Source organism: Dermacentor silvarum, chromosome 7, assembly GCF_013339745.2.
Source record: "Dermacentor silvarum isolate Dsil-2018 chromosome 7, BIME_Dsil_1.4, whole genome shotgun sequence".
NCBI classification, from domain to species: Eukaryota; Metazoa; Arthropoda; class Arachnida; order Ixodida; family Ixodidae; genus Dermacentor; species Dermacentor silvarum.
Window position 1 is genome coordinate 58,907,421 of NC_051160.1, and position 24,501 is coordinate 58,931,921.

The 24,501-nt window shown below is 51.3% G+C and overlaps 1 protein-coding gene and 1 non-coding gene across 2 annotated transcripts in view; both read left to right on the forward strand.

The window, feature by feature from the left end:
• The first annotated feature begins 5,758 nt into the window (after positions 1-5,758).
• The window catches only part of LOC125946768 (uncharacterized), a 33,357-nt gene continuing 14,614 nt past the window's right edge, over positions 5,759-24,501 (forward strand). Inside the window, exon 1 of the mRNA XM_049670747.1 lies at positions 5,759-5,836. The gene's annotated coding sequence lies outside the window, so the exon portion shown is untranslated. The remainder of the gene's footprint in view (positions 5,837-24,501) is intronic.
• LOC119459844 (U2 spliceosomal RNA) lies at positions 7,208-7,404 on the forward strand. Its single transcript, XR_005193837.1, has one exon. It is a non-coding gene; the product is annotated as a U2 spliceosomal RNA (small nuclear RNA).

Genomic DNA, 24,501 nt, shown 5'->3' on the forward strand with positions numbered 1-24,501 from the left:
CTGCTGGGGTTTGGGCACGGTTTGAGAACATCATCGGCCGTGCCATTGCAGCCGCTACCAAACACCTGCGGCTGCCAGAAGGGGGCTCGTGCCAATTCCGGAGGCGCGAGGTTAATTAACCCCGACAATCCTCAGCAGATACAGACCTTGTACAGGCGGAACCGGCGCCGAGCGGTGAGGCTGATCACCGAGGGCCCATCACAGCTCTGCCCCATCAACCCAGACGCACTCCAGGCCCACTACACAAGCCTCTGGTCATCGGCGGCGGTCGACACGAGCCTGCTACGCTCCAGGACGGCTACAACAGAGGAGATGGACCTGTGCCCCTTCACCCCAGATGAAGTCGCAGCCAAGCTCCGGAAGTGCGAAAGCACAGCGCCAGGGGAGGACCGCCTGACCTACCACCCCTGGAGGCAGGTGGACCCAGAGGGCAGGTTCCTGGCGGCGGTGTTCAACATCTGCCTCAAATACCGCCGCACGCCCCTGAGCTGGAAGTCGACGAGGACTATCCTGATATACAAGAAGGGTGACCGCGAGGACCCCACCAACTGGCGCCCCATAGCCCTTGGTCGAACAATTGCCAAACTGTATGCCGGGTGTCTCACCACCCGGCTGCAGAGGTGGTTGGGCGACCATGCGGTACTGTCCAGGTGTCAGAAGGGCTTCCTGCCGCACGATGGGGTGTTTGAACACAACTTCGTGCTGCAGGGACGTCTGGATGATGCCAGGACGGGACGTGGGGAGCTATGTGTGGGGTTCCTCGACTTTGCCAACGCCTTCGGGTCGGTCGCCCATCAGGCCCTCGTCGATGCTGTCCGTGGCGCCGGCGCGGGGGAGGCCTTCGCTGCCATCGTGGAGGAGCTCTACCGCGCCAATACCACCAGCGTCGTGGCAGCTGCAGGCACAACGGAGCCCATCGTCATCGGAGCCGGGCTGAGACAAGGCTGCCCTCTAAGCGGCCTGCTCTTCAACTTGGTGGTGGACCCGGTCATCCGGGCAGTACAGGGAGGCGATAGGCAACACAACATCCTTGCAACACAGCAACACAACATCCTGGCCGCGGATCCCACCACCTTGCAGCGCCGCATGGACACGGTGGCTACGCTCTCGGACCGGCTAGGGCTGCGGCTGAACGCCTCCAAGTGCCGGTCTCTACACCTGTCTGGTCGCCACCCCGTGGGCACACGGCCCACCACATTCACCGTTGGTGGCGACCCGATTCCGGCTCTTGGAGACTTTGAGGGGCACAGGTTCCTGGGCCGGCCTGTGGGATTCAGGGTGCTGTCGGACAACACCACGGTCGACGAGGCCATCCATCTGGGCAGAAAGCTGCTCTCCTCCATGCTCGCCCCATGGCAAAGGCTGGACACCATAAAAACGTTCTTGTATCCAGCCTTAAACTTCGCCATGCGGGTGGGCGTCGCCAGTAAAGGAGAGTGGCAGCGCCTAGATGAGGAGCTCCGCCCGCTGATCAAGAATACCCTGTACGTGCCAGCCAGAGCTTCAAACGAATACTTACATGGAAGCACACAGGCTGGTACTGCAGGGATCCCCCTTGCGGCGGAGCTGAGCGACATATGCCGGGTGGACGGAGCCTTCAAGCTTCTCACGTCGACCGACTTGGAAGTCCGGCAGCGAGCGAGGGACGAGCTGCAGCAGGTGGTGACCAGGCGATTGAGGCGGCCAGCTGACACTGAAGACATGGAGGTCTACCTCTCGGGCGAGACGGAGGGCGAGTTCAGGCAAACAGCCACACAGCTGCAGTCTGTGTGGACGGAGGCCAGAAAAGCCTCTCGTCGCCTCTCCATCGCCTGGGAGATCACGGACCAGGGGGCCCGCATCACCTGCGGAGAGGCCTCCGTGTCTGCAAGGAACCGCCACAAGCTGACGAAGACCATCCGGGCGCTCCTCTCCAAGGACCGGGACACGGAAAGCCAAACCAGGGCAAGGCGATGGTGTGCGTAGCGGCGGACCTGGCCAACGCCCACTTCATGAGGTCCGGCCGCTACACTAAGTTTACAGATTGGCGCTTCATTCACCGAGCCCGGCTCAATCTCCTCCCCCTAAATGCCACACGAGTATGGGCACCCGCAGCAGACAAGCGATGTAGGCGCTGCGGGTATGGGGAGGAGACACTACCACATGTCCTCTGCCACTGCATGAGGCAGAGCCGGGTGATGACGGAGCGCCATAACGCCATCGTCGACCGAGTGAAGAAGGCTGCCCTGGTGAGGTTCACCGTGTTGCGGAAAACCAGGTCGTTGGCAACACCTTTCTCAAGCCCGATCTGGTGCTGGCCCGTGGGGAGGAGGCACTCATCCTGGACGTCTGCTGCCCATTCGAGAACCGGTTGCAGGCGTTCCAGGATACCCGGAAGGCCAAGGAGGAGAAGTACGTCCCGGTACAGCGACATCTCCTCCGGTGGTTCCAGCGAGTGACGGTGGACGCAGTGGTGGTTGGCTGCCTTGGCACCTGGGACCCGGGGAACGATCGTGTCCTCCGCAGGATATGTAGCAAAGAGTACCGGCGGACTATGAAAAGACTTTGTGTGAGCGACACGATCCGCTTCTCGACGCAAATCTACAAAGGCCACATAGGCTCAGCCTAATGTATTTATCTGTTTTTTAGAAGCGATATGTTTACCTCTACAGTTTTAGCCTTTTATTACTAACACCACTAACCAGTAATCTTTTAGCCATTTCTGTTTGACTTTTATTGTATACAATTTTACCCCGTTTTGCCTTGGTTTTGTAACCCAATTTTATGATGTTGTGTAACTAAGCATTAATAAACAAATTCTCGGCCTTTTGGCTAAGATCAAAGTGTAGTCTCTCTGCACACTTCTCCCTGCCCGGACCCTGCCCTCGAGATCGGACGCCTGCTGCCTGGATTCCTGCTGCCTGCTGAGTTGGTAAGAGTCAACGTTGCCTGTTTTATTGCTTGCTATATTTAATGTAGTGCTCGTCTCATTAGTACTGCTTAACTTGTAATTGTAACTGAGGAGTTCATTCGTCGCCTTTTTCTAGTTTTTTTGCTCCTCGCATGCCGTAAGTCCTAGTGCTTCCTTTTTTTTTCCGCCTTCGGCTCGCCTGCACGCCTTTTTCTGTGTTTTTTTTTTTTCTTTTTGCTCCGCGGCCTTAGCGCCGCGGAGTGTTCACTCTTTTTGCGTACTTGTTCTCGTGCCCACGCTCTCGCATGCGGTAAACCAGCCGTATCGCCGTGAACTGCAGTGAGCTAAACCCTCGCACGTGGTTGGCGATCGGACTAGCATATCTTTACCCTTTTCCTGTGTCACTCTTTGCTGATTTTCGTGCACGCGGTAAACTTGACGGTTCACATTAGGCTTAGGTTAGACACTCGCATATCGCTTTGCTGATTTTCGTGCACGTGGTAAACTTGACGGTTCACAGTAGGCTTAGGTGAGACACTAGCATATTGCTTTGCTGATTCTCGTGCACGTGGTGAACTTGACGGTTCACAGTAGGCTTAGGTGAGGCACTCGCATATTGCTGATTTTGCTGAGACACCCTTTGCTGATTCTCGTGCACATGGTAAGCCTTTTTTTTTCCTTTTCTTTTGTGCACACTCCTCCTGCATGCTATAAGTTTGCCAGCTCGCTGTGAACTGTGGTAACATACACGCTTATCTATAGCGCACGTGTTTATATTCTTTTGTGCCCGCTCCTTCTTTTTTTTTTCTTTTTTTTCTTCTCTTTCTCCCGCTGCGCAGTTAGGCCAACACAAACGAGATGGCGCCACCTTTTTCTCCCCCGCTGTGCAGTTAGGCCAACGCAAACGAGATGGCGCCACCGTCCCGCTCTCCAGGCGGTCCAACACCACCCAGCCGGATCCCTGTTCGCTCCCCGCCCGCAAGCCCACCACAACGAGACCTCGCCCACGCACAGCCTGGATCGCAGCCGATGCGCCACGACACGGAATTAATAGTATTCTTTCCTCTCCCCAGCACCTTCAAATGCACTGAAAAAGGCTGCTCAACGAGCTACTCACCGGCAGTGTGGACATCGATCGCGACGGCAGTCTCTCCAGCGACACCTCGAGCAAACAGCACGGCTGCAGGATCGTAACCACAACACATTTCTGCACTCTTTGCAGGAAAATCCTGGGATACCGGCCAACATCGCACGGATGCCTCACTAAAGGCCAGCACGAATTCAGCAGGCCGACCCAGAACCAGCACAAATGCACTGAATGCCCGTATTCTTTTCCTTCCAGAAAAGGACTCGACAACCACGTGAAGGCACAAAGGAGACGAGCGGCCGCTCAGCAAGCATCGTCCGCTAATCAACCGGCTTCGCCTACGACTAGCGACGACTCTAACGTTGACTCTCCCATTTCAGTCACGACCGCGACACCGGCCCCCTCGAACGAGCCCACGCCGGCCTCAACACCTGGCACTCCGAGACGCGGCAGCCCCAACGTTGACTCTCCCATCTCAGTCACGACACCGGCGCCCTCGAAGGAGCCCACGCCGGCCTCAACGCCTGGCACTCCGAGACGCGGCAGCCCTCCGACTATGACCTCAACACCGAACTTGACAGAAGCAGCGTCTCCCCCTCTTTCAGAAGGCGGCGACTCTAACGCACAGCTTCTCCCCTCTCCCCCTTTGCAGCAGGCGTGCGCCAATCAGGACACGGCACACGACAGCTCGGCGAGCCGCACAGCCTCCTCTCCCGAAGCGCCGATGTCGCCTGCAGCCGCCGAGCACAGCGACGCGGTCTCCGAAGAAGCTGACCTCGTCTCTCTCGCAGGCACGATAACAGACGATGGCGTGCTAGCCAAGCACGCCAAGCAGCTGCGGCAGCTGCAACGAGAGGCGGTCTCGGACTCCGCGTGGCTGCAGTTCACGGACATCCTGTAAGACGCCATACAGGTAGTGTCGGAAGCGGTAAAGCTCCCAGCAGCTTCCGCTAACGGGAAGCCGCGCCGCCCCCTGAATCCTGAGAATGCTCAGCAGATTCAGGCACTGTACCGACGGAACCGTCGACGTGCAGTGAGGCTGATCTTGGAGGGCGAGACACGTTTGTGCCCGATCCCCCTTGGCGAACTAGAAGAGCACTTCAGTGAGACTTGGGGGCCACGCGAAGCCGACACTTCGCTCCTTCTGAGCAAGGTGAAGCGGAACGACATGGCCGAAGTCAGCCTTGCGCAATTCACCAACGGTGAGGTAGTTTCTCGCCTTCGCAAGTGCGAGAACACTGCCCCCGGAAGTGACCGCCTCACCTATAAACATTGGCGCACAACAACTGACCCAGATGCCGTATTTCTCACCGCAGTGTTCAACGTCTGCCTGCGGTATCGGAGGACGCCTGCTGCCTGGAAGGAGTCGCGGACCGTGCTCATCCACAAGAAGGGGGACCCCGGGGACGCCGCAAACTGGCGGCCATTGCCCTTGGGAGCACGATCTCAAAACTGTACGCGGGGTGCTTGGCATCTCGTTTGCAGGAGTGGATCGCCTTTCAAGAAGTGCTCTCCCGTTGTCAAAAGGGGTTCCTGCCATATGATGGTGTGTACGAACGAGCACAACTTCGTACTGCAGGAGCGCCAGGACGCAGCGAGAGCCGGCGGTGGGCAGTTGTGTGCGGCGTTCCTGGACTTTTCACGGTCTACGGCACCCCAATCACCTATCGGTGACTTCGAGGCGCACGCCTTCCTGGGACGGCCGGTGGGATTCTCGGTGCTACCGGATCGGGCGACCGTGGACGAGGCCATCAGCGTGGGTCGCCGCCTGCTCACCTGCTCACCTCGATGCTCGCCCCATGGCAGAGATTGGACGCCGTTAAAACTTTTGTATTTCCGGCGCTCAACTTTTCCATGAGGTGTGGCTCCCTTGGTAAAGCAGAGTGGTCTCGCCTGGACACTACGCTTCGCCCGCTGATCAAAAAGACGCTCTACCTGCCCGCGAACGCTGCCAACGACTACCTTTACGGTAGCTCCGCGGCTGGCGCGATCGGCATCCCGGTAGCAGCGGAAATCAGCGACGTCTGCAGAATTGATAATGCTTTCAAATTGCTTTCTTCTGCAGACAAGGAAGTCCAGGACCTGGCGTTGCTGGCGCTCACGAACGTGACCAGCAAGCGGCTGCGGCGGCCTGCAGATCCCGGGGACAGGGCGGCCTACCTGAGCAGCGAGACGGAGGGCGAGTTCCGGGCCATGGCAACGCAACTCCAGTCCGTGTGGACGGAGGCCCGCAAGGCTTCTCAGCGACTCGGCGTTGCCTGAGAGTTGGAAGAAGAAGGCCCGCGTATCTCGAGGGGTGACGTGACACTTGGTCCGAGGAAGCGCACCAAGGTGGTGAGGACACTCCGGACGGCACTGGCGCACGCACGAAACCACGATCTCCACCAAAAACCCAACCAGGGAAAAGTGATGGAGTGCGTCGCCACTGACCGCAGCAGTTCCCACTTTGTGCGTACCAGCATATTCGCAAGGTTTGCCGACTGGCGTTTCGTTCACCGGGCTCCACCGGGCTCGGCTTAACGTCGAACGCAGCGAGGCCGTGGGCAACGGCCGTGGACCAACGGTGTAGGGTGTGCGGCTCTCATCCCGAGACTCTGCCGCACGTCCTGTGTCACTGCATGACTCACAGTCAAGTATACACAAGCCGCCACAACCAGATCGTAAACCGCCTGAAAGCCGCTGCCTCCAACAGGTTCACTGTCGCCCACGAGAACCGGCCTGTGGGCACGACTAACCTCCGTCCCGATCTTGTGCTTTGCAGGGGCGAAGAGGCGATCATCGTGGACGTAACCTGCCCCTTTGACAACCGGCCTGCAGCCCTGATCGAGGCCCGCCAGAAAAAGGAGGAGAAGTACAAGCCAGTCCAGGAGTACCTGCAGCGGAAGTACCAGAAAGTGTCCGTGGAGGTGATCATCGTCGGAGCCCTCGGATCCTGGGACCCCCGGAACGACCGCGTATGCGGCGCTTCTGCAGCAAGAAGTACCTGCGGCTGTTCCAAGAAGTTGGCTGTCAGCGAGACCATCGCAGCATCCCGCAACGTCTACGCTGACCACATCGCCGCCAAGTGAAATAAACCTTCACTGGGTAGTCACACACTAAACTAACACACACCTTCATGCCAGCTCAAAAACTTCCAACACATATTTTACACACGCTAAACAAACACGCACCTCCATGCCTGCTCAAAAACAAACACCAAACTCAAGTGCCATTTTTGTGTCGTTATTAACAGTCCTTTTTGGAAAAAAATTTAAAAAACATTTTTCTAAAAACCTCTGTTCTTATCAGCTTAATATCTGATACGGGTCCTATTTGGACCCAAGATATTAAACTTATTTTTGGAATGGGGCGGAGTGCTTTAAGCTTGCTTCACCTCCGCCACGGGTTGACCCGGTATTGCACTGCCTCCGGGATCGGCCCACTCACCCCACGGGGTGGGTAAAATCTTAATCAAAAATCAGACCTAAATGCATAGAGAAAGAAAAAAAAGTTAAGAGAGGACACTCCGCGAAATCTGGCCTCAGGAAGTACGTCACGACCACGTAACAAACTAGTGCTCTCACCAAACGCCAGAGGACGCAAGTGCGAAAAACAAAAAGTTATCATCAATTAAACAGAATGTTTTTTTACAAAATAATAATTATGCGCCTATATTTGACATGTTATTTATACATAAAAACAATTTATTCAACGCACCTTACGTGGTTATTTTTGTTCAGCCGCACTGCCATAAGCAGCATACGATTTCGCGCCGAGAGTACTCGCCATACCAGCATACGACAAGCCCAGGCATGACCATAGGCATGACAGCGGGAAGGTTTCGTCAACGTCGGCTGCTTCGGTGTTTTCGTGTGTGAGACAGCAGGTGAGGTACGTTTTCAAGCGAAGCTTGTTGAATTACATGTTGTTGGGCTAGTTGGGTCATTGAATCAGAAAAAGGTTACAACTGCGCGAATAAGACGCCATGTAAGAAACATAAACACGCCCACACGCGTTGCGCTTCGTGTGGGTGGGCCATTCTGTGTTTCTTACGTGGTGTCTTATTCGCGCAGTTGTAATCTTTTTCTGGAGCTTGTGAGGACGGCGAGGTTTGCCAAATAGAATGGGGTTGATCCCTCTTATATAGGAATCGGTATAGAACACGAAAGTGAAACGTGTCTTCACAGAAGTAGTGTAATGTTTATTGCACATTGATATATAATGTCTATTCGTGTTTTGTGGCTAAAGCGCCCTTAGGCGTTGATGCACCCACGCTGACGCCTGGTGGCCCGTCTCCTCCATCACGACTACCAACGTCGATGACCATGAGCAACCGTCGTGCATATGGAAGCTGCACTACGCTGCACACGCTAGCACAACGCGAAAGACGAAGCACGTAACTGACACACTAATACAACGCGCAAGACAAAGCACGTAACTGAATCGTCACCGAGTCAAATCAGCGCGTACAGCGCGTCGTAATTGCAGCCTCCGCGATCAACTTCAGAAACATTTTCAGAGCTAATTGCGGAGGCCACGCTCCGCTGTGCTGAGTACGGTGAACGCCACCTAAGTGGCGTTGGTAGTGCTTCTTGATGCCAGCGTCCCTTCGAATGCTGGCATCGAGGCGTCGTAGTGCTGAGACCACTGAAGCGTTCACTGTCGGTGCGCGTTAGTGTCATAATGCAGTACTTCTCTTTTCTGCTCGTAGGCGGCGGCACCGCCCCGAGCAAGAGCGCGGGTACACGGAGGAGTGTTAGATATATAAGGCGCGTCTGTGTAGCTCTCTCTGCAAATGCGTTTGTGGCGCAATGGGTTAAACGCTCGGCGATCTATCGTCGCGGACCGAGAGGTCGTGGGTTCGATTTCCAAATTTTGCATGTTTGTGGAACTTTTTCTTCTGGTTTCTTTCTTTGTATTATGTTCGTGTATGTTCGTGTGACGTATTTCCGTGACGGAAATACGTCAGTGAAGTCTTGGTGGACCCCGGCATAAAACACCTTCGTGTTAAAAAACAGTTTGCGGCTGTATGCGGCGGCAAGACGTTAACATTGTGCAACGTATGCAGAATCGCGTTCGGCTCGATGGAACGGAACGCCTCCGTCCCATCGTGGAACGCGTACAAGATTTCGCCCTAGTATATAGCAAACTGGGGCACGGCGTCAAGCCGAGGCGACGCGTGCTGTGCGCTGAGCTCGGTGCGAAACATTAGGGAGTTTTCGAATACCGTACGAAAAGCTTGCGGCGTAGCGGCGAACGCGTCGTACGCTCGCGGGCTCCCCTTAAGTGAAGCCCGCAACGCTACGCCCGCAAGCTTTGCTTTCGCTATTCGAAAACTCGAAAACTCCCTGTTGAGGAGCGGTCGCTGGGCCTCGCATGCTTCACGACGCGTTTCCCGAAGCCTCGGACCACGAATAAATCCTGGTGTGCATTTACTGACATTTTCAGACCGCGCTGATGCCATGCCGTCCGGCGGTCCAAGCTACGGCAGCTACTGCTGTGTTTCGTGCTGAACAATGGCAGAACCCACAAGAAGCCAGGGACGAGTTTCTTCCGCATACCACGGGACGGCAGGTGCGCTAAAGCTTTTGTATGGTTTGCATGTCTTCAAGCTTACTTTTCGTGCTTGCTCTGTGAGGCGAACAATAACAAAATCACTGTTCGAGCACTTCGCCTTCAGCTGATAGTTCATTGCCGATGCAGGATGACAGCATGGATGCAGTATGCCGGACGAGATGATCTCCTGAGTAAGCCGGCCAGCCTATTGTACGCAACGTACAGGGTTTGCAGCGACCATTTTACTGCTGAAAGTTTCATGGACCCTGGGCACACAAGGCTTACAAGAATGGCTGTTCCCAGTGTGCAACCAATTGCACCATGTAAGTGATTGACAGAAACTCAATTATCTGCGATAGCAGCCACTTCTTTTGAATCAGTGGTGACAGTTAACCTGGAAGATATTTGTAGCCGATAGAGAAACCTCGCTGTAGAAGTAACACTTCGAAAGTCATAAATTTTGTGAATTGTGGGCTATTACCTTCCTAACAGCTTTACATTCCTGTCATTCTTTTATGCTATTGACCTGTGCAACTTGTTTTGAAATACATTGAAGGGCTATTTAACGTTAACTTGAAGCCTTCATGCACATGTACACATATACCTCGTATCAAAGAAAGCTGGCACTGTCGATAATTCCACAAACCACAAATTGCTTGTTTCTCTGTTGGTGCATTCTCTTTTCTTCCACCTACCAATTCATGCGTTTGAAAGGGCGGTTTAAATTTCCCTGCGCTACAAGCTTTGTAACTTGTACCAACTACACATATATGCAGGTTCTCTGAGCATCGCTTCAAGTAGTGACTGGGACATGACTGCAGAAGCCGCACTGCAAGGTGTGGATGTGCTTCAGTTTTTGTTATTTTAAGCCTCTTACTGACAAATTGTTGTTGTTTCATTTCTTTAGGGTCTGCGGCAGAGGCTTCGAAAAGCGGCTCCCACACATTGAAGTGCCCCGAGGAGCAGGGTGTGTACAGTGTCGACTTGTCTTTTTTTTCGAACTGAGTTGACTGTTGACCAAACCTCTACAGGTGGCAGCTCCCATGTAGCTGGTGAAGGAGTTCCTGCTGACTGCGTCTTGCTGGAGGAAACCTTGGGCAGTCGCTCAGTTGTCACAAAGGGAACATGTGTGACTGGTGAGTTTACTGTTTGCTTCAACACTTATGTTCACTTCAACAGACTATTGATATAGAGACTTCCGCAGGCTGCTCGCAAGATTGTTCCGACAGCAGTGTCCGAGGTACTGAACAAGCTTCACAAGACTCTCCAGAAGATGTGTCCTCCAACAGCTCCACGCCTGAGTGCCCTACAGCAAATGGTGATTATGCTGTTATTGCAGCTGTTTTCAATGTGCAATTTTATGTTTAGGACATTCTGAGCAAACTAGCACCAATAAAATGTCATGGTGGGCTCTCAGTGATTTTCATTATTAGGGTGCCATTGTTAATGTTTTTTTTTTTTCAATTTGTGGAATCGAAAACTTTGCACCACAGAAAGTTGGGCACCTTGGGTAAAAAAGAAGCGAAGAAAGCGCTCGTACGGGATTAGTTGCTGTTCGCTTTTAAATCAATTTTTGTTTATTGCAGTGCTTTCCTGTGTGCCAGCTGCAAGGTCTCCATCAAAGAAATACAAGCAAACCATTCGACGTCTGCAAGCCAAAGTAGCAACACAGCGGAAAACTATCAAAAGACTGCTGAGGCAGCCTCACCAAGCACCGTCATCGACTTCAAAGGCCCTTGGCATTATCCGACCGCACGTCACCGAGGAGGTTTTTAAACTTCTTTCTGCACATGTTCGCTTGAGGCCCAAAGGCAAGGGCAAGCGGTTTCCCGTGTGGTTCAAGAAATTTGCTCTTCACTTAAACTTCCGTGGTCCGCGAGCATACCGATTTCTGGCTCCATATTTTTCTTTGCCCTCCCGGCGTTCATTAAGGAGGTGGCTAGCCAATGTAAAGATGACTCCAGGCACAATTCCAGGAATCATTTCTTCCATTGCAACAAATACTCAAGCTTGGAATGAACGGGACCGAGTGTGTGCTTTAGTTTTCGATGAAATAGCACTCAAAAAGAATTTGTGTTATGATGCTGCATGGGACATTGTCCAGGGTTTTACAGATGATGGCACTGATCGCACTTCAACCATTGCTGATCGAGCAATGGTAGTTCTTCTTGTTGGTGTTTCGAAAAAGTGGGTTCAACCGGTTGCTTTTACTATAGGGCACACATCAACACCATCATCTGTTATGCATAACCTGCTGGTGTCACTCATTGTGGAGCTTAGGAGCATTAACATTGCAGTGAAAGCAGTCATTTGTGACCAGGGCAGTTCAAATGTAAGTCTCGCTAACCAACTAAGAGTGACTGTAGCAAAGCCTTTTTTGAAGTTAATGGTGAGCGGGTATATTTCATCTTTGATGTTCCACATTTAATTAAAACAACGCGCAATAATGTGCAAGCACACAAGTTATATATTGGGGATGACATCGTTGACTGGTCCTACATTGTAAGCCTTTACCAATCCTCACATGAGTTGCGGTTGCGATTGGCTCCAAAGTTGACTGAAAGGCACATTCATCAGAAACCTTTTTCTAATATGAAGGTCAGCAGAGCAACGCAGGTCCTCAGTGCATCAGTTTCGATTGCTATCACGGCATTGGTGTATGCGAAAGTGCTGCCTGCCTCGGCCATCACTACAGCACAATTTTGTGATCGTATGGACAGGATTTTCGATGCCTTGAACAGCTCGAGTAAAAAGAAAACTTCGCAAAAGCTCCGGCATGCAATCGTGAAAGAGGATTCAGAGCTGATTGACTTCCTTCGAGGCCAGCCTCCCTGGATTGCATCATGGACGTTTGATGGCAGACGTCAACCACAAACCATCGTTGGTTATCAAATCACAATTCAGGCTATTTGTCAACTGTGGGACGACCTCTCCAAAAATTACAATTTTGAATACCTGCTAACACGCAGACTTCAACAGGATCCTCTGGAGAACATATTTGGCCACATAAGGCAAAAGCAAGGTTGCAACACCAACCCCAATGTAGCACAATTTATTTGTGGCCTGAAGCACATCTGCATAAGAAAACTCTTCAAACTGTCAGAATACGGAAATGTTGAGGATGATGAATGTGACCTCCTTCAGGAGCTCTCGCCATTCTCCCTCGCTAGTGCGTCTCTTGTGGATAATGAGGAGTGTGCACAGCCACAGCCTGACGACTTTCCCGCTCTAGACGATCTCTCTGAACTTGCGACCAACATTCACTCCCATATTATTGATGACTCCGCTACATATTATGTAGCTGGTTTTCTCATCAAATACTTTCTTCGGAATGCACGTGATACTTGCAGTTGCCCACAGATATTGATAGACGACAGCGAGACACTAAAGGGGACCCATCAGTATTTCACAATGCTCAAAGCATACCACGTCCCCAGCAAACTTTTCGGAAATCTAACTGTGCCATCGGAAGCAGCTTTTGAATACGTACAACAACTTGAATGTCACTTTCTTGCCATTATTGAGGCCACTGCACATCACCTGAAAGTGTCTGATGTTTTGTATCACCATCTCTCAAGTGTTGGCGATTTTCATTTCTGCTCTGCTGGGTGTCGCGAGAAGTTTCTGAAAATGTTTTGCCGGGTTCGTTTATGTTGGCATGTGCGTTTTGTGAACCGAAACTTAGATAGGGTTAGGTTCCAGTCTTCAATTTCAGGTATACAGCTTGACAAGTTCAAAGCTTAGCAATTAGCGGCTGCTTTACACAAAAGCATTCAAGTTGAACCGAATCCTGCAATAGCTTTGTTATAGTCATTACTTCGTTACATCAGACCTCATTATGGCCCTCTATCAAGTTCAACGGGACTAACCACTCCTTCGTTATGTCCATTCTTTTGTTTACCCACTATGAAGAGTATGACCTTAAAAAGAAATTATGCTTGGTAGCCTCTCTGTATTTTTGTAGCATATGCGGGCGAACTCTGCACGTTAGTGTGGGTCGTCGGTCACTATGTGCACTTTATCTCTCCAGCTCAAGTAATATAACGATAGCAAAAGCGCGTGTTGAAATATATTCAAGCGGGTAAGGAACACAGTATGAAGTGGGCATGGTTCACATTTTCATGCCTTTCGTATATTAGCTTCTCGTCAACCTCCTCACCACGCCCATCAAAACTTTTCATAAGATTGTCCAAAACTGCAGCTGTTGATGGGGTTGCGGACGCTGCCCCTTTATTATCATAGCTTGTGAGTCATAGCGCACTGTGTACAGCCTTTGTGAAAAATAATGACAGTGTTAACGCACTGTGTACAGCCTTTGTGAAAAATAATGACAGTGATAAGGCACTATGTACAGCCTTTGTAAAAAAATGATGACAGTGACAATGCACTGTACAGCCTTTGTGAAAAACAATGACCGTGATAATGCACTACGTACAGCCTTTGTGAAAAACAATGACAGTGATAAGGCACTATGTACAGCCTTTGTAAAAAAATGAGTGATAACGCACTGTGTACAGCCTTTGTGAAAAACAATGACAGTGATAATGCACTATGTACAACAGCCTTTGTGAAAAACAATGAGTGATAACGCAGTATGTACAGCCTTTGTAAAAAATGATGACAGTGATAACGCACTGTGTATACAGCCTTTGTGAAAAACAATGACAGTGATAATGCACTGTGTGCAGCCTTTTTGAAAAATAATGAGCGAAAGTGGTTTTCTTCGGCTGTTAGCCCTCTGATACCGCTTTGTAGCACCAATTAAGGTCCACAATTTTGGATAAGTGATGACTACCATCTATTTCAACTTGGAAGCGTCACAGCAACGCCCAGACGCAAGTAACTTGGGCTCTAAGTTTTTGATGAGAGCGACACATAAGAAGAGGCAACAGGTCTGCAAGTGTTGTAGCATAAAGTCTGTCTTTCACATTGTGGGCAAGCTGCCCTACCTTTCCGAGGACGAACAGGCAACGTTGAAGCATCAAGTTCGCTTTTTTTTTTTTCATTTTGGGCAAGTTGCTCTTAATAACAGCCACACACTGTATTTTTGCTTTTCTGATATATTGTGTCGTGTGGTTTCTGTACGCTTTTTCTTTTCTGTGCATTACTTCTGTTAACCCGAGTCGTGACTCGGGACTTTATTGCTGTGTATACGTCACTTCTTCCTTCTTTATCAACTTTGTGCGCTCAGTTTTTGCAATAGATCCATATAGATCCTTACCCACTTGCCCAGTGCGTCATTCTTCACCAGCTTGTCGGCTACAGCCAACTCTAGCGATGTGTGCGTTGTCTGTGTTCTCACTCTATTTGTTAGAATTTATTTGTAAGTCTAGATGCATTTGTTGTCTACTTTGCATTTCTGTGCGATGTTCTTCTCATTTTGTGCTTTTTATATGCTCAGCCTCTATCTACCTTGCCTTGGAATAAAAACATTGCGGGTACTCTGTCTCTTTGATTGATATATAGATTGACCGCTTGTTCCAAAAGAAAAGCGCGATGAATAAAGCCGTAGTGAATTATGATTACCTGCATATCTTTCTATTATAACTTAGTCGAAATAAAGATTACGTCATGACCTCAATTCGCACGCACAGTTTTGAGCTAAAACAAATAGGGAATCGCTAAATCAAAACGACAAACAATAGCATTGCTATTTGGGCGGAGAAAAGTGGTCTGAAATCATTAACTTTCGCCATAGCCAAACGTCGGTTGCGCACAGTAATCCAAAATTCGCGCCAGTGAAACCGAAACGGGAAGCGCAGGCCAGTTGCTCTCACCAACCACCAGGTGCGCTAGAGTCGATTGGGCCGCCGGGGTCTATGGGAGTGTCCACTCTTTAACTTTTTTTTCTTTCTCTATGCTAAATGTCATTTCGCAGCTCACAAAGGAGCCAGAGCTCTAATTCGAGCACGGCTTCGTATTTTAGTGCCGCGTTTTTGCCTGCTCCCCGCCCCGGTAGACGCGGTTTCCGCACACACGCACCAGGTATGTCCGTGACAACGGTATATATTTATTACTGGAGATTTTGACCACAAATTTGCCCCCCGTAATATCTGCAAAGCTCTGCCACTGGACAACGAAGCTCTGCGGGAAAGCCACTTTCAGGAGGCGTAGGCTATATTTGTATTGCACTGCCTGTAGGATCGGCCCAGTCACCCCATGGGGTGGGTAAAGTCTTAATCAAAAATCAAACCTAAATACGATCAGTACACAGCTCACAAAAGAGCCAGAGCTCTAATTGGAGCGCGGCTTCGTATTTTGGTGCCGCGTTCTTGCCTGCTCCCACCGCCCCGGTAGACGCGGTTCTCGCACGCGAGTGCATATGGTCAAAGGGCTGTTCCAATGCGAAACGCATACAACAATTGCACGCGCACCAGGTATGTCCGTGACAACGCTATATATTTATTACTCGAGATTTTCGCCACAAAATCCCCCCTCCCCCCCCCCCCCCCCATAATATTTGCAAAGCTCTGCCACTGGACGATGAAGCTCTGTGGGAAAGCCACTTTCAGGAGGCGTAGGCTATATTTGTACACGTTAGAGGAAAAAAAAGCCCCAAAAGTAATTAAACAATTACTCAAAAGTAATCCCTTACATTTACGTTACTTTCATCCCAACGTGTATTGAGACTGCACAAATACAGTAAAAAGAACAAGCTGGCCTCGCTGTAACCCTTCACAATTTGTTTATCTTCACCATTTAAAATTTTACGTTTGTTACCTACCGTCGTTTTCGTGTGAAAGCACCAGCAACGACACTAAAATCTCGATCGATGTGCGCGCTGGAGGGAAGGTAATTTAATCCGTAATGTAATTTAAAATAAAGCTGCATATTATTCAGCTCTAAAAATAATGATAGTGTGTTATAATTTGTTGCGTGACAATCACGTATGTTTCGACGCACTCGGACGCGTGCTGGCGTTCGACTGTGTTTTTCAATCACTACGCTTAAGATTCCTGTGCATTCATGGTCCGGCCGACACAGTCTATAAAATCCAACAGTTTTTTCCAATCTCTAGATGTATATTTTCTCGATTCACCTCAGGTAATTCTTTTGGGCGATTTCAATTGTGTGCTCCATTCGGACGTAGATGTCCAGGGTAGAGCACTGCACGGGCTCGGGCTTACCCGAAAGCCCGAGCCCGGCCCGGCCCGGCCCGTGGGCCGGGCCGGGTAGAACAGTTTTTTCACGGGCTCGGGCCGGGCTCGGGTGCGGCGTGTGCTATTTGACCGGGGCCCGAGCCGGGCTCGGGTTTTTTGACGCGGGATCGGGCCGGGCTCTGGCTTTCTGGTGGTGTGCATGTAACATGCAGCGAGTTATTCTCGGGCGTCTCAACTGTGAAAAACATTTTTCGATCTCGGGCCGGGTTCGGGCCGGTTTCGAGTCGGGCTCGGGCCGGGATCGGGCCTAAGGTAAAGGGGTGGCGGGCCGGGCCGGGCGGGTAACGTAGATTATTTCCGCGCCCGGGCCGGGCCCGGGTCTCGCCATAAAAGTTTTGATCGGGTTCGGGCGGGCCGCCCAACGTAAAAACGGGCCCGGGCCGGGCCCGGGCTGAAAAAATCTGCCCGTGCAGTGCTCTAGTCCAGGGCCCTGGCCGGGGCAGGCCAAATGGCAACGCCAAAGAGTTAGGTCGCCTGGTGCAGCAGTTTGCGCTTTCTGACGCGTATGAACTGCTTCACGGAAACACGTATGCGTGGACATGGAGACGCGGGGCACCATCCAGTCGGTTAGACAGGGCCTATCTATGTACCACGATGTCTGTTAGGCTGTGTCCGTATTGCCGATGTCCGTTCGCTCCCACCATCGCAAGTGTACGTTAGCGATCACCGCCCTTTTGAGTTGGCATTACAGCTACCCACAGGCATATCGTCATCTAGAGGTCCAAGGCGTCTCGACTGCCGCGTCCTACATGACGTTCAGTCAAAAAACGGATTGTTGCGGGCTGTGACGGCGTCGCTTGTAGGTGCCGATCCAGATGACTGGGATGGACTTAAGGTGCAGTGGCGTCATCACTGTAGTACGTCTGGGCGAGCGCTCCGAGCTCGCGTGTCCCAAGAAATGGCGGGGTTGGTGGCGAAGATGCGCATTACCCAACGCAGTCCACACCCGACGGCCGTTATGTACGCTTGGAGGGTAGAACTCGTGGAACGCTACCAACGTCTGGTGCGCGCTTCGTCGCTGTCCGCTGCCGCTTGGCGCTGTAGGCGTTCGCCGTGTGCGCACCCCGAGGTGCTTCGCTACGCACGACGCGCAATAATCCGTCCAGCGGGATCACCGCCCTACTCCTTGGACTCGAACGCTTTTGGCTGATGCCGGTTCTCGAGATTTTCACGACTTTGTCGGGCATTTCCGCGATATGGCTCAGTCGAAGCTCACCATAAACGCTGCCCGAATACCCGCGCATCCCCTACTGAACGCTTTGCCACGCGACTACCGCGAATCCTATGATATGCTCCTTACTCCCCCCTCCAGAGACGAGATAAAAGGAACGCTGGATAAAATGAAGCGTGGATCGGCCCCAGGCCCAGACGGTCTCCCAGTAGAGTTCTACTTGGAGTTTTGGGATGCCATTGGACCCCTATTGACGAGAGTTCTAGGGCGATGCTTTGAAGAATGCACCTTGCCGCTTTCCTTCCGCGAGGGACGCATAACACTTCTGCCTAAGAATAGCCCCACGTCAACGAGCCCCGAAGACTGGCGACCCATAACAATGCTAAACGTTGATTATAAACTTTTAACCGGCATAATTGTACGTCGACTTAGCAAGCTACTTCCATCACTTATTTCGTGGCACCAGATGTGCTCCGTTCCGGGCCGCGAAATTCACAGTCACTCTTGTGTCACACGTGACATCATGCAATATACGATCAGTCGCCGCGCTCAAGGTCTGCTAGTTTCTTTGGATCAAGAAAAAGTATTTGATTACTTAAAACACGAATATATATTTTGCATGCTAGATGCATTCGGATTCCCCCAAAACTTTGTTCAACTGATTAAAGCAATTTATGCCAATATAGAAAGCACTTTGCTACTAGATTCGAAGGAAAGCAAACCTTTCCGAGTTACACGAGGTATCCGTCAAGGATGCCCACTTTCTCCACTGTTGTTTATTTTATCCCTAGAACCATACGTAATAGCTATAGAGCGTCATCCGCACATTAGGGGCCTGCCGCTCCCTGGTAACTCCTTTGCAAAAGTAACAGCGTATGCTGACGATATTGTCACGAGCCTCGATAAGTAGTCCTGAAGGTTTAATAAACGTAGAGCGGCTGGCTCTTGGAAGACGCGACCGTCGGGGCTGGCTCGAGCAGAGAAGGAGCGCGCGGTCTTCTTTCTTCTCTTGGGCTCGACCCACTCTTGCCCTCGACCCACTACCTACAGGTGGCAATATCCCCCCTTCCGAACAAAAGCATCGCCTCGATGCTAAAAAAAGGCGTAGAAGACAAAGAAGAGGAAGGCAGGCAAAGCGAAAGTACACAAAAAAAATGTAGCCGTCACGCCGGCACAGTCAATGAACGAAGAAGCAAGCTCCCAAAGATAAATGAAAAGTAGAAACAAAGAAGGGAATGAGAGAAAAAAAATGAAAAAAAAAATTACGGACGCGCAATGTACGGCTTCATGCGCACAACATGAACTATGTCTGAGGTCGGTTGTCTTTGTGTCCTACTCCGTGTCTGCGATGTTGTGTCCGGAACTACTTCGTAGTTTACGTCACTGACGCGGCGGAGCACTTTATACGGGCCGAAATACCGGCTCAGAAGCTTTTCACAGAGGCCACGACGGCGAACGGGGGTCCACACCCAAACTTGGTCCCCGGGGTTGTAGGACACGTCCCTGTGGCGGATGTTGTAGCGTCGTGCGTCTGCCTGCTGCTGCTGGCTGATATGCAGCCGCGCGAGCTGCCGAGCTTCCTCAGCACGCTCTGCAAATTCCTCGGCGTCAGTTGTCAATAGGTCAGCGTCTTGACACGGCAGCATAGCGTCCAGCATCGTCTGGACTTCGCGACCGTAGAGAAGGCGAAAGGGCGTGAAGCGCGTCGTCTCTTGCACGGCGGTGTTATACGCGAAGGTCACGTAAGGCAAGATCCGATCCCATGTTTTGTGTTGAACGTCGATGTACATTGCGAGCATGTCTGTGACAGTCTTATTCAGTCGCTCGGTAAGTCCGTTGGTCTGCGGATGGTACGCGGTCGTCTTGCGATGCCTGGTGTTGCTCAATTCAAAAACTTCGTCCATAAGCTGCGCTGTGAATGCTGTCCCTGTATTGCACCTGTAGGTATTGCACCTGTAGGTATGCCACCTGTAGGTAGTGGGTCGAGGGCAAGACTGGCTCGAGCAGAGAAGGAGCGCGCGGTCTTCTTTCTTCTCTTGGGCTCGACCCACTCTTGCCCTCGACCCACTACCTACAGGTGGCAATATTACACTGTTTGCCCACAATGAACAATCGGTTTTATATGCCCTCAATGTCTTCCAGGAATACGCATCATTATCTGGTGCAAAACTTAATTACTCAAAAAGTAAATATTTCTTTATTGGTGCTCCAAGTGCACGACTTCATATCGCTTCACCACTTCAGTGGCATCCCGTAATTAAAATCTTGGGAATCTCCTATACATCAAGGGGCATCTGTGATGGCATGTGGACTCCTGTCGTGAACACATTCAAAAGCAATGTCAAGGCAGCCCGGGAATTTGATTTTCCTCTACTTGAAAGGCAATATTTGATTCAGGCAGTCTTCTTAGGAAGCGTGTCATGTATGCGATAGCGCCACGTGTTCTTGATAAGAGCGGCCAGCTAAGCCGCCCAGTAATCATGTGACCCGACTGCGATAACTATAAAGCTGGCATGTCTCGGCTGCCTCCCCGCTCACTGTTCACTTCCTTTTGTACCGTCGTACTTGCGGCACTATGTAGCAATAAAGTGCTTGCTACTGTTCTACGTTTGTCTCCGGGCTTTGGACGTAACAAAGCGTATGGTATATTTGTCATGTAGCTAAACCACCTCTCCGAGTCTTGAGGAGCTTGCAAAGCAGTGCCAACTCCTTTTTCTAGGCGGGTGGTACCGAACTATTGGCGCGACCGGCGTTGGGGCAGCCCCGCGAACGCGGTGGTACACCCCCCTCATTATCCCTCACCATGAAGTTCAAATGAGTAACTTGAGATTTGCAACTAACTTTTAATGACGTAAGAGGCTTCAGAGAGAAAAAAAAAGAACCTGATTCTTAATTTCGCGAAGCACCTTGGTTTGGACGTCCTGTTCATTCAGGACACAAATTTCAGAACACCTTTGGAGGTGACTAATTCTCAGCATGATTTCAATGTTACCGCTTTCTTTTCGCTAACTCATTCAAGAGCTTGTGGTGTGGGGAAGGAAAATCTTTGTTTCAGGAAGATTTAGGGAGAAAGCTCACTGTGTATTCGGTGTCAGTGGTCGTACACACTCATGATAGACCTTTTATATATTGACGGTGCAAAAACCCGCTCCGTGAACATTTATGCACCCGTAACCCGTTCAAATACCAACAGTTTCTACAAATATCTGCAAACATATTTGCTCGAGCCATCCCCCATGTTATTCTGGGAGATTTCAACTGCATTATTGACTCAAGCAGACATGTGAGGGGTCGGGTCGCTCCACTTATTATTATGCACACGAGAACTTGAGGAAATATTGAAGCACCGCCTTCTTTCTGACGCATGGGTTTACCTTTACAAAGACCTTTTTGGACCGACTAGATTAGGATCACGCACAGCCAGTAGAATTGACAGGGTTTGCTTTTTACCTTCGCTGCTGTCATGCGAGGTCGCGCCTCTACCCGATTTCTAAAGGGTAGACCGGACCATTGCCCCCTATGGTGATTGATGATCTCGATGCATGGACTTCGGGTCGAATTCAAACGGATCAGTAGTGTTGGAGCTTCGATCCTGCTCTTCTTCTACAAGATGAAGAAAGTATTCAGAACATTCAAAACGGCCTTTCACGTACCGTAGATTTCTTCTTGCCAGTTGGGATGCCTTGAAGGTCATCATGAAAGCAAATCCTAAGAAGACGGAAAAGCCAGATATTGGAGGATTTCTGCTAAACTAAATGAATTAATCCGTAGAATTCAGATTATCCGATGGGCAGACACAATGACTGCCTGCACGAATGAATACCTAAAGAGTTGCAGACTTATGTGAATATCTTCTAGAGCCAGATGAAGTTACTCTTTGACTTGAATGGAGGTGTCACTATTGACGACGTTAAGCAGTGCTTAAAAGAAACGAGTCAAAAAACTGCCCCTGGCTGCGACGGTTTGACAACCAAGTTTTCTATTCTATCTTTCTTGACACAATTGGCGAGTCTTTATTCTTGATGATTAAAATGTTCTTTGAAGAAGAAGTAAAGAAACCTACTTTGTTCGGCAAAGGCCGAATTGCTCTCATTCTTAAAGAAGGGTCTTCCCCCGAGTAGTCCAAAATCCTGGCGCCCAATAACTCTCTTGAATACAGATAACAAGCTGGTGGCCACCGTTGTCCACTCTAGACTGAGACCAGTCATACCGACGATGATCTCCCCCTGCCAGGCCTGCGCTGTCCCTGGACGTTCCATTTTTGCAAATCTGACGTTAATCAAAGACGCCTTAGAATACGCACAACTCAAACACATTAGTGGAGCTTTCATCTCCTTGGATCAAGCAATAAGTATGTATTTGACAGAGTTAAACACAAATACCTCTTTCAAATCCTTCAATTACTCAAAGTGCCACAAGATTTCATTCGTTCAATTCAGCTACTTTACCCGTCCCCACGTGGTAGCGGCCCGCGCCTCTGCCCTAGCTAGGGCAGGGCTTCTCAGGCAGGACTAGTTAATAAAGTTATTTGTGCATCTATATATATATATATATATATATATATATATATATATATATATAGTACGAGCGACATAATCGTCAACGGAGGCATTACGCTTAAACTTAAAATCCATAAAGGTGTCCGTCCGTCAGGGTTGCCCATTAGGACCGGTTGTTTTTATTATATCATTAGAACCACACTATTGAGAAAAGTAATAGCCAGCAAACATATACGAGGTTGTAGGGCGCGCCCTAAGCGCGCTCCCGATTGCAGCGCCAACACAGCGTCGCGCAAGACGCGCGAAATATAAACACAGATTGCATCTCTGCGTTCGTTGTGTGCGGACGTGCGTCCCGCCGCTCGTATACAGGCGGCGTTCTATAGGCGTCGTATATCGCGACCACTATAACTTGGTGACCCGGACGTGAGACGCTGGTCGTGGCAGCCTCTGCTCGGCTCACCGCCTTTTGAGTAGGAACGACGGCACGGCTAGTTCGCCGCCGTCACGTTAATTCCTACATTGGTGACCCGGACGAAGAACCCGGACGTGCGTAGTGATGGCTGCGAACGCGGGTCCCGCGTCGGCGGACAGCGGGCACTGCGACCGGAGGACAGCACCTGGGTCCTGGCGAAGGAGACGAAAGAGCTGCGGGCATTGGAGGCGGTTGCACAAGTCTGCTGAGTGAGGATTGGGCACGGTTCGAAAACATCCCGGACCGCGCCATTGCTGCCGCAACTGAACATCTGCGGCTGCCAGAAAATCCCGGGAACTCGCGCCAGTCTCGCACGCGCGAGCTTAATTAACCCGGACAATCCCCCGGCAGATCCAGACCCCATACAGGAGGAACCGGCGCCGGGTGGTGCGGCTAATCACCGACCGAGGCCCCATTCCAACTCTGCCCAATCGACGCAGGTGCACATCGCCACTTCGCGAAACTCTCTCTGGTCGCCAACCGCTGTGGACACCAGCTTTCTCCGGTCGAGAACTCGACATCTGACCCTGTTCCCCACAAGAAGTCGCAGCCAACCAAACTCCGTAGCAAGAGTACAATCCATGGCAGGACCACCTCTCACGTACAACCACTGGAGAACCCCGAGGGCAGGTTCCTGGCGGCGGTATTCAACACATGCCTCCTGTACCGCCGCACGCCCGTGAGCTGGAAGTCAACGAGGGCGATCCTGATTTACAAGGAGGGCGACCGCGAGGACCCCACAAACTGGCGCCCCATTGCCCTTGGTCGCACGACTACCAAACTGTATGCCGGGTGCCTCACCACCCACCCGGCTGGACATTGGGCGACCATGCGGTATGGTACTACTTACTGTCCAGCTGTCAGAAGGGCTGGCTGGCTTCCTGCCGCTCGACGGCGTGTTTGAACACAACTTCGTGCTGCAGGGACGCCTAGACGATGCCAGGACGGGAGGTGGGAGCTGTGCGTGGGGTTCCTCGACTTTGCAAACCGCCTTTGGATCGGTCGCCCATCAGGCCCTCGTTGACGCTGTCCGCGGCGCCGGCTTAGGAAAGGCCTTTGCCAACCAACATCGTGGAGGACCTGTAGCGCGCCAACACTACCTGCGTCGTGGCAGCAGCACGCACTACGGAGCACATCGCCAACGGAGCTGGGCTGAGAGGCAAGGCTGCCCTCTAAGCGGCCTGCTCTTTACCTACGCTGATGATCTGACGCTGCTGGCCGCGGATCCCACCATCTTGCAGCGCCGCTTAGACATGGTGGCTACACTCTCGGCCCGGCTAGGGCTGCGACTGAATGCTGCCATGCGCCGGTCCTACACCTTCACCCCCATGTCTGGCAACCAGATTCCGCCACTTTCAGACTACGAGGGGCACAAGTTCCTAGGCCGACGGTGTTCCGGGTGCTGCCGGACGACACCACCATCGACGAGGTCATTCACCTGGGCAGAAAGCTGCTTGCCCCGTGGCAAAGGCTGGATGCCACCATATCATTCGTGTATCCACTGTCCAGCACTAAACTTTGCCATGCGGGTGGGCGTCGCCAGCAAATGAGAGTGGTAGCGCTTGGACGAGTAGCTCCGCCAGCTTATCAAGAAAACCCTGTACGTTGCAGCCAGAGCTTCCAATGAATACGTACGTGTACGGCAGCACGCAGGCTGGTACTGCAGGGATCCATCCCACTTGCG